We start from the raw sequence: 16,901 nt of genomic DNA, 5'->3' as shown, positions 1-16,901 counted from the left end.
CACAATGAGTTTAAAAGGCAATATTATATCAGAATAGCAAAGACTGCATGCAAATGTAAGGTGAAATATAAGAAAATATAAAGCAACAATGCAACACAATAAAGCAGAAAATAACCTCCGTGTTTAAATAACAAAAATGTTTCGAACAGTGTGGAAGCAACTGAGACAATACGAGCCACTTTATGCTAGAATTGATAGCAACTCCAGCGGGATAGAAATGGTTTGCACTTTCGTGGATGTGGAAGCACTTCCCCAAACTGAGTAAACTACTTTCAGAACGAGCACATTTTATCACATATTAGTAATACTTCTGTAAAGATTCCTTGAAAACTCAAATAAGCAGGAAAAGTAACCCTTCAGTCTATTTGTGGTCTTGCATTAATCCTAAGTAAAGGACTCTGTTAATCTGTGAATGCCCAGAGAAGTATTTTCGTTTCTCTTGTGATGTCAATATGAACTGGCTTAGGCCTCAATATTGGCATTTGAATGATATTTGAGAACAAAATACTGTCTTCTTAGGCACTTTACAAGACAATTTTGAATTGAAACTACACTTGTATAATAGATTTATTAGAATAGTCTAGGAATAAAATACCAGTAATTTGTGTAATATTGAATATAATCCATAAATAATCACAACATTATCCTCAATATCACTGTGTAAATCAATTATAAGCCATATCAAAAATAATAATTTAAATGTGTACTTGTATTAATATATAAAATACAGTTGTGCTCAGGACCTTTTTGCTGTCTTGGGGCACTACCACACACACACACACACACACACACACACACACATGCACAAAGAGAGAAATCAGACTTACTGTGGGAATTCAATATAGTAGTAGTTCAGTAAGGTAAGAGAGATCAAAGACTTGAACTGATAGTATACAAAAAAAAAAATGTCATAATAAGGCTGGAAGGACACACTCAAAAAACCATTAATTTTAGTGAAGGAAGTCCTCTTTTTTTTTCAGAATTAACTTTTTTAAAATCTACTCTAAAACATTAAACATCAGAAAATATTTTTGCTTGTTAAGTTTCAGAGAAATATTTTTAAAACTTACAAGACTGCTTTTTCGTTTTGTTGTTTTGTTTTGTTTTTGGTCATGGACGAACAGAAATGCTTCATTATAAGATATCTCAATCTACTGGAAAATATCAAATCCTAACAGTGACATCACAGCATACATTGTTTTGGCTGCAGTAGTCACATGTGACCACTAGGGGGCCTCAATTCTTTTTTTGCTATGATTCTGTGGCCAAAAACAGATTTATTCCCTCCATGGGTACTGTACAATTAGGTAAAATTAATTTTAACAGATGCTGCAACAGGTAGAGTAGATTACCACAGTGTAGTGAGATAATACGCTTTGTTGCAATGCAACTGTAGTTTGTATCAGGTTAATTGATAACAGCATTGCAAGTTCACCTTCACTAAGCTAGAACTCTTTTAATATTTCTTTTTTTATTTTATTTTACATATTGATCCCAGTTTCCTCTCCCTCCCATACCCTCAGACCACCCTCTCCTCCCCCTTCCCACTCCACATGTAAGGGACTTTTACACGTAGTAGAAAATAGCTAGTGATTTTGGATCTCTGCCTACTGAAATGTGTTAGGTAGAAAAAGCTTTATGCACCTTTCTCCTACAGAAATTGAGTATTTTTAAGTTTCCATTTGGACATTTATTTTCACAGTCCTTGCAAAGAATCTTTACACTACTAAAAGTGACAAAATGTGGTCATACAGATTTATAAATATTAAGTGTATTAATTAATTAATATTAATTTAATTAATTAAATTCAAATTTTATTTGTTTCTCTCCTATTTTAACTCACTACTATTTTATTGTACTGACATAAGGAATCAGAAATACAGTAAATTATCAGTATAATACATTATATCTTGGAAAATGTGAAATATAATCACATCAAATTATTTAAATAGTGACTTTAAAATTCACCAAATTTGTGTTTTATATTACATTAATCATGTCAACTTATCTTGATCAGTCTATGAGTTAATTAAATTATTTAAATAATCTCAAATCATAGAAAGATGTTTTCTATATATTTTCCATAATTCTAATGATGTCTACTTTACTATATTTTACTTAGCTATCCAAAAATGTTTACTGTGTATTTTAAGAAAATGCCTGTGTTTAAATATCTTGGTCATGTTTGTAGTGTTTGGAAAATCTTTTCTTTTTCAAAATAAAAATATTAATATTATTAAAAGTTTGTTCTGGTCCAAAAATTTACCTAATATTTGACCTTGCATTCCAAAATAAATGGGTAGAAATTTGATACTGTTATGATAATGGACATTTAAATGATGATTGTCAAGTGTTATTTTGTTTCCCAGGGGCTAAAATCATCATAGGGTCTGTGGATCAAAACCATTTAACTGCAGCTCTAGAAATTGTCTTATGTGAAATCATTGTTCAACCCAACATTTGATGTAGAATTTTTCTGTTTCATGTAAAATGCCAAACGGACATAGGATTTCTTCTTTAGCAGAAAGACAAACATTGGTACACCTGCAGTGTGCTGCATTTGGAAAACTATGATTTACATGTGGAACACATGACTAGCCTTACCAAAGAAAATTGCATAGGTATCTTGACTAAACCCTTAATTACAGTACTTATAGTACTTTTTTCTTCATGTTTACTTTCAGGGTTCTCAAACAATACCTGCAAGCATAGGCCAACGAACACTGTTTCTCCAAATTAATTGTGAGTATACCCATAAGCATGCCTTGAGACTCTTATTTTGAATTAGTATGTAACCATTAAAAATAGGTGATTAGTTATCTTGAAAACTTAGGCCTGCCCCTAGACTATTAAGATATTTACTATTAATGTATAGCCAACTGCATGTGAAAAAATTATTTAATTGATTAAAAACATTTTGATGCAACCTAAAACAATTTTGTTTTTGTCAAATCACGTGTTTATCAAATTATGTGTGATACAGACACACTTACCAAGTTACAAATCACTATCTCAACTTTGTGGTAAGAAAATATAAAATAAGATTTTGTGTTGGCAAAATTTAGTCACTGTTGAAAGGCCATGATCTCACAATTTCCTCCTATAGTAACAGACTATTATTTCCTGGTGCTAAATTTCAGAAAGCAAAGTCCCTTAAATACTATTTACTTTTATTTCAAAACTTTATTTTCATTTTACATACCAACCCCAGTTCCCCCTCCCTCCCTTTCTATTATCCCTGACCTCGCTCCTTCCCATCCCCCATTCATTCCTCAGAGGGGGTAAAGCTTTCCTTGGGGAGTCAACAAAGTCTGACATACCAAACAAAGACAGGACCAAGCTTCCCCCCCTCCCAGTATCAAGGCTGAGCAAGGTATCCCTCCATAGGGAATGGGCTCCAAAAAGCCAGTCCTTGAACTCAGTATAGGTCCTGGGCCCACAGCCACCCCCCTCCACACATGCAATCATGCACAATAGATCAAATTGCATAACTATCAACCACATGCAGAGGGCCTAGCTCAGTTCCATATAGTTCCCCTGTTGTCAGTCCTTAGTCCCTGAGCTCCCACTAGCTCAGGTCAACTCTCTCTGGTTTCCCCCATTATGGCCTTGACCTCTCTTGTTCATATGATCTCTCCTCCCTCTCTTCAACTGAATTCCATCCAGGAGCTCAGCCCAGTGCATGGCTCTATGATGACAATTAGGGGAGTCAGTAATCTGAGTATAGGGGAAAGGCCAGTTCAGGTACCCTCTCCACTATCACTAGGAGTCGTCCCTGGGTCATCCTGGGAATTTCTCTAGCACAGGTTTTCTCCCTAACCCCATAGTGGCTCCATCTATCAAAATGTGTCTTTCATTGCTCCCCCACTCAGTCCATCCCCCAGCTCAGCCTTCTCAGTTCCTCCTGTTCCCTTCCCCCATCCCCTCCCTTTTAACCCCTCCCAGTTTTCCCTGGAGATTTTAACTCTTTTCCCTTCCTGGGGCCCTCCATTTTCGATAGATGTAGTTAGTACAGCACTTGGACGAGTAGTGGAAGAATCTGCGTTCCATCCCCAACTCCAAAATAAAAGTTATCCCCCACCTTCTCAGGCCAAGTACAGAGAAGGTGAGAACCTTTTTTCGGTCACAAATTCCGAAGAGGTTATTAAAGAGGAAAAGCAGAAAATAAAAGCTGGGCTGGTTGGCACATACCTTTCATCCCAGCATTCAGGAAGCAGACAGGTGGAGCTCTATGAGTTCAAGGCCAGTATGGGCTAGAGTGAGTTTCGTGACAAACAGGGATACACAAAACATCATGTCTCAAAGGAAAAGAAAAAGGAAAGGAAGTAAGGAAGGAAGGAAGAGAAAGAAAGAAAGGAAGGAAGGAAGGAAGGAAGGAAGGAAGGAAGAAAACCATGATTATGCATAGATTACAACTTAGGCAATTTTCAGTTAAATTTCTCACTGTCATATTTGTGCAGTTAATACCACAAATTAAATTTAAATTTTTAGTTTTAGAAGAAGAATTGATGATTGTAGAATCTAATTCGTTACTATAGCAATAGTTCCATGTGTACTTTAAGTAGAATGTAAATATATAATTACATATAAAAACTAACCAACACAAAATTGAGTGAAAGATGTAAGCTTATTAAATTTCAAAAGATATTGAGAAGGTTCTAGGGTTGGAAATTGGAATGTCTGCTACACACATAATTGATGATTTGCAAAAATGAAAGAAGGAAATCAGTGAGTTTTGTCTCATGGCAGGTACATCAAAATGGCTACATTAAAATGTACCCATCGTCAAAACAACCAACATCCAATTGTCCTGCCGGGTTATTAAGAACATTCTTATTTAATGTGACAGCAAACATAGCACTTGCTGTATTTAATATATATTAAAAGGGTTCTATTACTCTTACTGGTTTTTCATGTGGTGGAAAAAAATCAATCCTTAGGGGAAATTCCAAATGTATAACGTGTAAAATTGTGAAGTGACCCAGCAGGAGGAATCTCACCGTAAGTTTATGAAGACTGAAATGTACCACAGATGTTTTCATTGTGTTGGTGAAATAGGTTAACATGGATGTGCAGGTAAGTTTATACAGTATTCACACACAAGCTCATCTCATGTTGATCAACAGCATATGCCCTGTCCAGTGATAAAGATCAAGGTCAGTCTTCCCACAATATGAAGTCAGCCAATTCCACCTTTGCTGCTCTGTCTTTGGTAAAACATCTCTTTACCTCTATACACTAAGTATCTACTACCCCACAGTGAGGGCTTTCTACATCTCTCCCTGACCTTTGCACTCTTTATGCACATACCTCCTGACCCTTGATACTTAATCAGTTCTTAGAGAATCTTTGATGTGCAAATTCACCTTAAGGTACCAATAACTGACAAGTTCTATCCCATCTCTCCAAAACTGAAATTCACCCAAGGAGCTCCCAGGCAAAATGGGACTCAAAAACCATGTTTTTATATAAGGTTTTGGACTACTTCATTTCTGCATGAGGCTCTCCTTGATGGGACATGCCAGTGACATGAAAACTACACCCCCACTCACCTACTATAAATGGCTAGAAACTAGTTGTTTATTGCAATCATGTAGCTAATTTTCTTAATATGCTAATATTCATTGTGCATAGATGAGTACCAAATGTGCTATTGTAATACCTACACACATACAAGTTTTTTTTTCAGTGTTGAACTTGACATGACCCACACATGCTGCGCAAGCACTCTACTACAGGGATTTCGAGTTTCTGTGACTATTTTAAAATTTATAGTAATTAATAATTTTTACAAAACAAGAGGAGGTTCACATGATTTGTTTGGGCTATTCTTCAAAGATAGCAATAACTTCCCTGTAGCCATACAGAATCAAATACCATATATATATGTATATATATATATATATATACTATATATTTTACATACATATTAATATATACAAAGAAATATACACACATACAGAGAGAGAGAGAGAGAGACAAAGAGAGAGAGAAAGGCAGGTGTTGGGGGAAGATTCTCCTCCAAGGTAATGATTTAGGTTAGGTATTCAATGTCCCTTTTTCAAACTGAACAATTTTCATCTGGACAGCTGTGTTCCGCCTGAGCAGAGTAAAGTTCATAACACCAGTAAGTATTTAAGGTAAAACAGGGTTTGCTTAGCATTTTTTTTCCTGTAACATGACAACAGCATTGAAAGGTCATAATCTGAGTAATTCGTGTATTGAGGAAAGAACACCAACATGTTACCTCTATACCTCCAGGACAGGATTTATACTTGTCACTCTCTTGACATTTGTATTAAAAATGGAAGAAATTTTATTTTTAACCATGTGGCCCTGTGATATTAGAAGTGAAACAAATTCACTTAACAAACTGCTTGATAGGAATTCTCTGATGCATGACTTTCATAATTCTAGGTTGCAAACTACAAAGAAAAAGTGTGTGAAATATTACTATATATGGGGTTCCATTATTTTACTGTTCACTGTATTGTAACATGTCCTTTTCAAAAATATTTAAAATACTTGTATTTCATGAAGTATAATTTATTTACTCTTCAACTCTTCATTTGAATAAATCACACATAAAAGCAGAAAGGTATGAAGGAAGCAAAGAATCCAAGGCTAAGCAATGTAATGCCATTCGTTCTATGTTGGCTACTACGTTTGTGTCACCTGTAAGAACATACTATATTACATGCAATATACACTTGATCATCAGTTTCAAAATAATTATAAAACTTATAGAATAAAATAATAGTACTTCTAGAAGAGAAACAATAAAGCATACTTTTTAAATTAACAAGCGCATATATTTTAAGCACCGGCAAGTTTTCAGGCTTTCTACTCTGGCATTGTATACAGTGTTTTTGGTAATCTAAACTTTTAAGCCAGCCTTCTTAACATGGGATTGTCTAGATTCTTAAAGAAATTCCTGTTGCCCTGTAAATATGAAGAAACATAATTTGAAATATGCATTTGTGAAAATTAATGTACATAATCTAGTTGGCCTAGCTAGAAATTTAAGAACTATGTATAGTACAAATACATTTTTACTTGAAGCACCATAGCAAAAACTTACAAGGCTAATATGATGGTTTAAAGTGCATATTTTCTAAAAAAAAAAAAAAGGTTTAAACTTCTACAAAATAAGTGAAAGTCACACTATGTTGAAAGGTAAGTAGCTGAACAGTTTGTCGTAATTTTAGTGACTGCAAAACTCAGTGACTACATACATGAAAGTGGTTATCATGATCAAAGAGTTTTCCACACAATAATATCTATCCCAAATTTCATTATTTTAAAATAATAGTCTTAAAATATATTTAATTAAATTCATAAAGCACCACCAAACATTTTTTCCCAGAAACATATACTAGGCACACTAGAAATAAGGCAAGTGGCTCAAGGTTAAAAACCAACCATTGCTACATAGTTTGAGGCCATCCTAGGCTATATAAGATTCTATCTCAAACACAAAACAGAACAGACAAAAGCACTAGAGACAACCATAGTTTGGAGCTACTTCAATTTTCCATTAATTTATTTTTGTACTACTGAATCGTCCTTTACTATTTCACAGTAGCCTAAATTCACCTTATTTCATGTTTTTACCATGAACCATACATTTTGTGAACCTGGTCACATTTTCCTGTTTTTAAACCTGTTGAATTTTTGACAAACTATTTCAAACTAGCATGATGAGTTATAGTCTGGTGTTTCTGGCCCCTATTGTAGCTAGAATCATCCAGGGGATCCTGTTATACTGAAGATTGTCACTCACTGGGTTCAGTGGATTGTCCAAAAGTCTGTTTCTAACAAGATCCCAAGTGTCCATGATCTAAATTTGGAGTGCCAAAGTCAGGGAGCAAAAGTCAAAAGATTTTCTCTGTCAAAAGCCTCAGAGTCTAGACTTTGGATGTTGGGAACCATATAGACTCTTTGACTTTATAGCTCAGAGACAGCCTCGGAAAGCATATAGAGTAGACCTGGGTCCAGATAAAAACCTCATGAATACGACATTGAAATCTGAATACTTGTACCCTTTCCAATCCATGCTATGTTATTGATATGTTGGTTATATTTCAACTGATTAAAAATTGAGCCTTATTGTTGGCTTCTACAGCAAAGAAATCTCTAGTAATTTTCAGACCAGCTTACTGGAGCAAAAAGTACTAACAAATAATATTTCCACAGTTTAGGATGGTCATGTGATAAAGATGAGCTCTGTAGAAACATTACAGTTGAGTTAGGATTTGAAGATACAAGGCTTTTCTAGACAAGTAAGTAGTAATGAGAACAGGAAGAGATGAGGAAGACCATCATTTTGTTGAGAGAATTTAAAACAAGTGTATATGATCCATTCTTGGCCATGAAACTCAATGAGGTGGGAATTCCCCATAAGAGTATTGAAATAAATTAAATAATTTAAAACTTGAATGAGTAGTGGTATCAGATGAGCATGCTGAGTGAGCAGTGGGGAATGCTATTAAATTCTGCATTTTAGAATTTCAACAAAGGCCTTCTCTGCTGTGAGAGAGAAAGGGGTTAGAAATGATTGAGGCACTACAATCTAAAGGTCAGGACTTTAGAAGTGGCTGCAAACTGTTCTGAGATAAAAGCTTTGAGGAAGCATTTGTAGAAATCATCTGGCATTAAAACTTCATTGATGACATGTGAAGTGAACATTGAATAGCCAGGCAAAGCATGCCTCTGAAGTCAGTTTTTCCATTGTTACAAAGCCCACAGCAGATTGAAGGGGGAAAAAAAGGTTCCTATGAACTTAAGAGTGAAGAAGTTAAAAGGTGATCTCTACAAATGTCCAAGGGGCTGCTAGACATTGCTGATAAGCTAAGGAATAGGCATGCCTTTTGTGTAACAGGTCCTTTAAATGTTTCTGGCCATTCTTTGGGGATAGTAAAGTACTGGAATGATGCAAAAATACACAGCACACACCTAAAAGTGAAGAAGAAATAGTTTATTCTGGAGCCAAGTATCAAGGACTGTGACCTGGAAACACAGATTCAAGGTTTTCCCAAATACTGTATTCCAACAGGTTAACAATTTAACAAAGCTCTTACAGTATCAGAACAAAGAAAGTCCTTAATCAAAACACTTTTCAAATATATAGGTAGGTGGGCTACAGCAAAGTGGAGCATTCCTCCCATAGTCCTTAGATGCAATTTGGTGACATTCTTTAATTTTGAATTAGTAGAAGTCAGAGGTCTGATCATATATTCCACAGAATTTACCCAATAGTTACATGTTAACTCATCCACAGTGGAGGAAATAAATGGCGATTCACAGGGACAAGAGAGGCAACAATAACTTCAGTCTAAAAATGTAACATTCTAACCACTACAGTGGCATCAACCATCTCAACATCTAATCTACCTTGCTTGAATGTTCAATGTAGGTGTAGCTTCTTTGGGGGAAAAATAGCTCATAGATACACAAAAACCCCTGAGGTAAAAAGATGAAAAAGTAAATCTCAAGTACAAAATTAACACATTTCTTAATTCTTTCTAGATCTCTCTGACTCTCTCCCTATTTTCTATCTCATGCAACTTCCCCCATTTCCCAGTCACTTAGCAGATCGATTCCAAGGTGTGCTTCACTGGATTGCTAAAGGGAACTGAAAATTTACACAGCATCTACTATACACAAGACACTTGTTAAAAGTGTATTCAACAGTGTAATCAACGGTGAATTTTATCACTGTGTAGCATACACAGAAAGATGGGAAAACCTGATCTATCCAGCAATTCTGAGCGCCGAATTTGCCAGCAGCTGTGGATTATAAATAAAATTCCAGAGGACTTTCTACTCTTCCTCACTGGGGACATTTTAGTTTTCCTACCAATTAATATCAGAGATATTTTCCTCCAGCTTTGATCATCAAATCAAAACAAATTACATAAAATCTTTGGTAGAAATGTTGAAACCATTTGTTTGTTCTGTGGTTTGGAAATAGGGCTTTTGCTCTGTAGGCCTGCCTAGATTAGTAATCACCACAACATGTAATTCGGGCTAGCCTTGATCATAGGATAGTCCTCAAACTTTAACCTCCTAAACGCTTAGGATTACAGGCATAATTGATTCTAATGATAAAAGGAAAGGCATCATGATTTTATAAAAGAAAATTATCAAGAGTAACAAATAATAGACATAGAAAATAACAGAGTTGTTTGTCTGTTTAGCTTGTGTGTGTGTGTGTGTGTGTGTGTGTGTGTGTGTGTGCGTGCACACACATGTGAGCTCATAACATTCAAAGGACAGATGACTAAGTTTCTCATCAAATGAATAGAGAGGTTATGTATAGATATAATAGAAACTATGTCAATGTTCCCCATGATTCTGAATGTGATCAATGATATTTCCTAAGATTGTCATAACATCACAGTAAAACTAGTTTTTATTAACCACATTCAATACAATTCTCCTCTGTATTTGCCTAATGAAAGCTGTTATTGTAAACTTGGTAGCATTAACAATCAAATACATCCTGCTTGCAAGCAAATAAATAGCATTGGTTGCTTTCTTATCATTTAATTATCTTTAGCAAAACTTTTAATCCTGGGTCTGCCAGATGACAAAGTGGGTAAAGATGGTCACTGCCAACACTGATGGCCTGAGTTCAATCATCAGACACCACATCGTAGAAGAAAACAATCGACTCCCACAGGTGCCCCCTCCCCACTCTCCACACAGAGGAATGGAATGCTTTTTACAAAGATTTAAGTACCTTTTAATCCCAATTAGCTTAGCCCTCATGTGGAAATCAGTTTATCAAAGAAATTGAATAAATGGAACTTCTTGAAATTTTTAACATACAGATATTGTACTAAAGACACATATTTTTCCTTGAAAAATACTTTTCTTTTTAAAAATGATCAAACCAGATGGTACATATTTGTACCATCGATGTAGCAGGAAATTAACGTGCTGTTTATATCCGGCAAACAGTGCTTGTCCACAAAAATGAATTGTTTCAAGTGTTTGCAAAATACAACACATATTCTCTTGAGAATTTTTCTTCTGTCCTTGCACTCCTTTTACCATGCTGCCTCTCTAAGATTTCAACAGGCACCTCTCAATACTCAACGGACTAATTCTATTCGTCATATTATTAAGTCTACAATTGGAAACCCACCTTAACAGTTGTCTTTCAATAATTTAAGCAATGTTTACCCACCGCAAGAAAGTGTTCAATAAATGGTTTCAATAAAAGTTAGATGAAGGTGAATGAATTACTCATTTGCATTCTTTGTTGTTTTTAAAATCTTTACATTTCTGCAGATTTTTGCTTCCTTTAAATTGGACATACACTTATCTGCTAATTGATTTTAAGAAAACACATTATGTTCTCCTGGATATTAAAAAACAAATGATTGCCTTTATTCTACTACATTTGACAAGTATATTAAATTTTTATTTGGGTACTTGATGTGCTAACATTTAAGTGCATCATAACTTTCTCACATTATTTGTAACTTATTACTTCTTTTTAATTAATATTCACATTGAGGAGTCTGGTTCTCCTCCTGCCTTTAAAAGGAAAGGCACAATTTTATTTTGTGAAAAGATCTTTATGTTATCATGTAACAGTTATCACTCATTCTAAAAGGAAAAGAATGTATTTCTAGCAAGAAACCCTGATATTTCAGAGACTTCAAATTTGTGAAGACAAATACATGAAAAAAATTGAAATTAAAATATAATTATATTATTTCACCTTCACTTCCCTCCCTCCAACTACTCTCACACACTCCTCTTAAATTCACGACCTCATTTTCAATTGTTATTGATCTCTCTTGTCTCACTCTCTGCACATATTATGTTGCATAATATTTACACATATAAATATGCAAATAGGCATGTGTACATACAATGTGTAAATACAATGTGCTTATTCTCTCTAATGTTATGCATATATAGATAGATATAGATGTATGATTTCAAGACATATCAATGTGCATTAGATAAACAATCAGACAATTCATCCTACAGAGCACTAATATTCCTTCTCTCAGCACTTGGTTGCCTGTAGGGGTAGGGCCATGTAATGTTTGTCTTTGGGTAGCGTCTTATAATATTTCCCCATCTATGTTAGCATGTCTTTTGGTATTGTTACCTGTTTGAGCCTTGTTTAGGTAGTCATGTTTTTGAGGTACCATGGTTGCAACAAAATATATTTTAAAGTGATTAAGCCTTTAGGGAAATGTTTATTTGAAAACGTATTACTGAAAAGAAAGATCATGAAAGTTGCTATGAAACTAATGAGAGATGAACAAAGAGAGAATATCTTGAATGGCAATAGTGTGTAGGAAGAGCTTCTGAGATTAAAATTGAGAATAGAATTGAACTCAGAAAGTGGAAAGGCCAGAAGGAAGAGTATTTCAAAGTGTATCTAAGTGGGAGCTCAGGAAAGGCTTTGGAAGAAGGTGATTGGTCTCTTAATAACTATTGAAGAGAACAGAGGTGATGAGACCTGTGAACTTGCTTTTTATATAACTAAGATAAATAAAGATAAAATAGGTAAGGCAAGAGAATATTTCAGGAAGAAGATGATGATTAGGGGAAGTTGAAAATATGTGTAGTTACTCCCCCAAAGGTAAACTCCTAGGCACGCATAGATATGCAGCATGAGATTTCTCATCTGCATCTCATAATTTTGACAATTTGCTGGGTACAGAGAGGGCTCTATAATGTTTACACTTGTAACAGATTTTCCTGGCCACTAGGTGGCTATCTTGCTAGGATTGCTTTTAGGTGTTTGAGATTGGCTGGAGGGTCAAGGTTTTTTCCACACAATGTTTAGAAACCAAGTCTACTCACTGTTTCATTTACTATCTAGACCACATTTTGCTTTTTACCTGTGTGGAGTGACAGGGATTGTATCCAGGTCCTTGAACAGACTGAGCTGTATCTCCAGCCTACTACAGTTCAGGGAGCTGATTAATATATTAAGTTCTTTAACAGAGCAAATGAAATTGAAGTGATTAATAAGATTTCTATGTAGTTTTCATGTACCCTACATTATAATTGATGACCTTTCTTCAGACAAGTTTCTTTAGTTTTGTCGGTCTGGAGAGATGGCTCAGCCATTAAAGGCTAGGCTCACAACCCAAATTTCTTTAGTGTTACTGTGACCAACTAACATTGAACTTTGGCCTTTAAAATATTTAACTTCTCTTCCACAGTACACTGACTTTGAGCTCCTATGGCAGAGTTATAGCTTAGAGACAGGATATTTACTAAATTAGAGAAAGGGAAAATGATAGCTAGGCTCTATAAAGACTTTAGTGGAAGGTCAGTGACCACTTGGATAACACTCATTGGCAAGCACAGATACAGCAGCTCTGTCTTCAGTATACTTTCACATATCCATGCTATAGAGATCATAAAATTCTTAGTTTATTGTTCCTTAAAAAATTATATAAATCTAAATATCTTAACTTGACTCTTCATATTAATAGGCAATGCATTAAGTTTGCATTAGAGCTAAAAATGAGGTGACCTACTTTTGAAATAAAGCAAAATACTCCAATTAACATATCAAAACATTCCTTCAACAAAGAAAATATGCTGTTTTTTCTCTAAATTATTCAGAAGTTTTCACACAATTTGTTTCCAACATCAGACTGAAAGAAGATTCCAGAACTATTATTTAGTAATTTTTAATTGAATTGCAGTTTTTTTCCTTCTCTTTGTGCCTAGGAATGTTATAATAAAGAATGGGTAGAAAGTGTCAGGATTATAGTTGAATAGTAATACAAACATAGCCTTGAATAATGCTGAAACAGTTACAGAGAGCTATTATACTGTTAACACTATCAGAAATTGATGGGATTACAAAGAAATGTTCACCATGATCTCTGATGTCTCAGTGGTTTCAGGATTTTATTTGTGAATATTGACCAGGTTCCAAGAATCAAACAAAGAATAGTGTGCCCTAAGTGTTTAAATCATGCATATAAAAAGAAATAAACAAGCCGGGTGGTGGTGGCATACACCTTTAATCCCAGCACTCAGGAGGCAGAGGCAGGCAGATTTTTTTAAATTTTTTTATTTAAATTAAAAACAATCTTATTTTGCATACCAATCCCAGTTTCCTCTCCCTCCTGTCCTCCCTTACCCCCTACTGCCCCCACCCATCCTACCCCTATCCACTGCCCAGTGAGTGTGAGGCCTAGGCCCTCTCTGTGTATTTAGTCTTAGAGTATCCTTCCGTATGGAATGGGCTCCCAAAGCCCATTTGTGCACTAGGGATAAATGCTGGTTCACTGTCAGTGGCCCTATAGACTGCTCTGAACCCCCAACTGCCACCCAGTTCTATTATTTCAGACTGGAAAATAACATTTTATGAGTCGTGTATTAGCTTCTACACTTTCATTCCTGTTGTTTCCATACTCTTACATTGGGTAATACTTATTTTTAAATTGTTTTTGTTATTATTTCCTTAAACATTTAGTGTTTAGGTAGAAAAAACACCATAATCCTCACTTTGAGGTTAGAAAACAGACTCTTAAAGAAGAGAAAGTAAAGTAAAAAAGCAACATTTCACACTGACTATACTGATTAAAAAAAAAAATTTAAAGTTTGAAAAGTCAAGCCTTTACAAGAATATTAACCAAGTAAGTCTATTATAGATTGCTGGCTGATATACAAATCTGTACAAATAATTGGAAAAATGTTGGCATTATCTCCTAAAATTGGATATTCACAGTGCATAATCTTAAATAACAAATTAATTATAGCAAGAGAGCCATGGGTACTGCAGTGATAATAGTTATTCACACACTAAGGGTTATAATTAATCCCATTGTGTGTACTGAGGCCAGACTCTTAGAATTTAGGTGGCTGAATACCCAATAGTAGGCTTTCAGTCTGACAGAAGTGCAGAGGTATTGGGTAGGTGTATTTTTGTTTGGTATACTATTATTTTAGTGTTGTGCTTGCTTTATAAATATTTATCAGTGAATATTTGCTGATATAATGAATGTCCAAGTGGCAGTTTTTTCAGTTATAATCAAGAAAGGAAAAGTGGGAGATGCATCAAATGAACTGTGTTCTATTTTTGTACATTTAGGAGAAACTGAGGTCTATCCAGGTGCACCAGAAAGATGTAGCATTGTCATTAGTACAATTCAGCTATAATTATTTATGTATTTTTATAGGAAATATATTACACAGTTTTAAGTAGTCACGCAACCTTTAAGTCAAAATAAAGAATACAAAGCAACTTTGTTTTGAGAGCGGTGAACTATAAAAGGAGTGGAATCATGTTGAATTATTAACTACAGATAATTCCCTGGTGCACAAGAGGACACAGCACTGACGAGTCCATGCTGCTCTTCCACAGGACACAGTCAGATAGGTAGGTCACACCCTCTTTTAACTCCTGCTCCAGGGAATATGCAACCATCTTCTGGCCCGTGCCAGAACTTACACACAGAGCGATAAAAATAACATTAAAAAATCAAAAGCTCCATTTCACGCATAGTCATTCAAAATAAGAGAGATATCCTTGAGAAATAGAGAGGTATCTAAGTATGACAGACAGTGTTATCTGGTGAATAACTAAACTTGGATACTGCACATTTTCCCCATAATTCTCACAACAACAGTCAAGGATAAAAATATTTCTAAAGTACTATGACTAGTCAGTGACTATGCTGCAATTCTCACCTACTTCTCAACTCCTATTTCCTTTCCCCTGAAGTAGACCCTGATTTGTAAGTCACCTGCTGAGTTAGTTTCTGAGATCTTTCTGGTTCCTTATTCACTGTCCTCCTAGCTGCTTCGTTTCACAGAGCACATGACCCATCCAATAGCTTTGCTGTGTGTAGCACTGGCAAGTGACCCATTGGACACTCCATTGACCAAATGGGCATCGAGCAGTGCAAAACCAAAACCCTCCAAAAGCTGGGAGAGTCACACTGTGGATTACTCCCGCATTCAGGTGGGTACAAAACTAAATGGGTCCTGGGATCCATCCTGAAAAATGTGAGGTAGTAAAAAGCATGAACTCTACACCTCAGTAAAAGTAGTGATGTCCATATCAGGTTAATAACAGATAATCAGTGCTGTCCATGCTAGGGCAACATTTTAATCCCTGCCAGATGTGCAGGTTCTAGCAATTTACATTAAACCCTTTAATATTCAGAGTTGGAGTTCATATACTATGATTGATCTTCTTGGAATGACCAGAGGTTCTCATGGAAATTTCATGAAGGCATATAATCATTTGAATTTCTTAACAAAAATGTCCATTAAGTGTTGCTGAGAAAGGACAACACATGATTTTCTTCCTTTGACATGGTGAAAATGAGACTACAATTGTCCTAAGAGATAATGACTCCCTTGTATTTTGTTTGTTCCATGCTCTTATTAGATTCCTTACATATCAGCTTTCTCTGGGTTCTTCAACCCCTGTATATGATGTAGAGAATTGGATATAGACAAGTCCCTTTCTTTCCAACTCTTACTTCAAGATCCATTTCTAGCTCCTTTATAGTTTTAAGATATGTTCTAATACTCAGATCTCCACTAATATCTCACTCTAGCACATAGTGGACAATTAGAGATTTTTGGTAACAAGTTTATCTTCACATACATGTTAGAACTGTTGCCCCAAAAGCAGTCAGTTTCATAAAGTATAACCTCAATGAATATTTATTGATGAGTATGCTCATATAATTTTTCCTGCAAATCCAAACACTGATTATTGTAAGCAGAAGTGGATGGAGGCAAGCACTAGAATTTTGAGTGTCATAGTTTGGGACCATATAAACAAAATGATTTATAATGTAGTAAAAGCCAGGTGATGGGCCTGGTCTACAGAGTGAGTTCTAGGGCATCCAGGGCTACACAGAGAAACCCTGTCTCAAAAAAATTCT

The 16,901-nt window shown here is 35.3% G+C and overlaps 1 non-coding gene across 1 annotated transcript; it reads left to right on the top strand.

Annotated features, from left to right (window-relative positions):
* The first annotated feature begins 15,848 nt into the window (after window positions 1–15,848).
* Window positions 15,849–15,976, top strand: LOC127217898 (small nucleolar RNA SNORA35). Its single transcript, XR_007834128.1, has one exon. It is a non-coding gene; the product is annotated as a small nucleolar RNA SNORA35 (small nucleolar RNA).
* Window positions 15,977–16,901: the final 925 nt, after the last annotated feature.

The sequence above is a fragment of the Phodopus roborovskii genome, unplaced genomic scaffold, assembly GCF_943737965.1.
Source record: "Phodopus roborovskii unplaced genomic scaffold, PHOROB, whole genome shotgun sequence".
Classification (NCBI taxonomy): Eukaryota; Metazoa; Chordata; class Mammalia; order Rodentia; family Cricetidae; genus Phodopus; species Phodopus roborovskii.
Note: the sequence above shows the minus strand (reverse complement) of the source record. Positions and strands in the feature narration are given on the sequence as shown.